This window comes from Halyomorpha halys, unplaced genomic scaffold (genome assembly GCF_000696795.3).
Source record: "Halyomorpha halys isolate HHAL.00 unplaced genomic scaffold, Hhal_1.1 Scaffold446.1, whole genome shotgun sequence".
Lineage (NCBI taxonomy): Eukaryota > Metazoa > Arthropoda > Insecta > Hemiptera > Pentatomidae > Halyomorpha > Halyomorpha halys.
The window spans coordinates 53,844-55,188 of NW_027104672.1; positions in this window are offsets into that span (position 1 = coordinate 53,844).

A 1,345-nucleotide genomic window follows, 5' to 3' on the forward strand; every position below is an offset into this window, starting at 1 on the left:
CATTCTTCAATAGATGTTATGTGTGCCTGTAGTGTTTGTGATGAATTAGTTGGGTCGTTGTTTACAGAAAGTATACATGTGTCATCAGCGTATGTTCAAGGAAATTTAAAATTGGAAATTGTTCACCTTGATTTTATTTGCAAGTTTTTTTTTTCTCTTGATGCCAATTGTTAATATAATCATTCATAACTCCTCTTTATTTTATCAAATTCCTACCTTAATATAACCGTTAGAAAGCTTAATGTCTGCTCTTTCAGCCTACACCAAATGATAATTTACTGCTTTTATAGGGGCCAAATATTGTCTTAAAATAAAGAAAAGATTTTCAAACGTTTCATTTTATGTTTCAATTCGTTTAATTAGACGGAATTTGGTGCAGTTTATAGAGTCCTAAACCACTACCTAGCTTCGTGTAGATTGATTGAGTAGTGTTAAGTTTTTTCTGTTTTTAGGTATTTTAAATTAAATCATAGGCCGATGTAGTTCGAAAATTTTGGGCTAAAATACTTTATTTTCCATTTTTTTCGAAAATTCATATTTAAGTGTTTCTTGAGGTGCCAAAAACGAATATCGACTTTGTTTAACTTCTAAAAAATCTTTTACCACACTTTGATAGGTCAGTAGGTTTGATAGTACTAATATTGATGCACAGTGAAGATTGTTATGCAAAAACTATTTATGTTACTAAATCATAATAACAAAGTATACAATAATTTATAACAAACTATTAATTGTGTTTATTAAATTCATATACATCTTTAAATATAATATCGAAGCTTTACTAGGTGAGCTAGTGATTTATAAACTGTAAATTAGCAGTTACTAATACACTGTTTATAAACAAACATTATTTTGAGCTTGCTACCTTGCGCTTGACACTATTATGACTCAGCGCTTAGTGACTGATGTGTGTGGGCATTAAGGTAACACTGTCACACGAACCGGGCAATTACGATGAAAGTTTCCTTAATATCCTTTCCTTTTTTTTACCTAGAAATTTCATGGGTTAATTTAGACTTTAAAAAAAAAATGTTTTTGCCTATGTAAATGTCAAATATGACGCATTATATATATTCAAGTTTCGTGCGGGCATGAGATGACTTTCACTTACCACCTTCCATACGTCCCCACGTTTTCAGTGGATTAGTGGTCTTAAATCGAAGTTATACTATTTTTGTGATTTTCGAAAAAAAAAAAAACCAATAACCGTATAACCGTAGATTTTGATTTATCTTCAGTTATATATTTATCGTTTATACTTTCCCACACTCAGTCGAGAAAAGGGTCAGTTAAAGTAAAAGAGAGAAATACTTTATTCATATATGCTGCCTAAATACATTAGGTT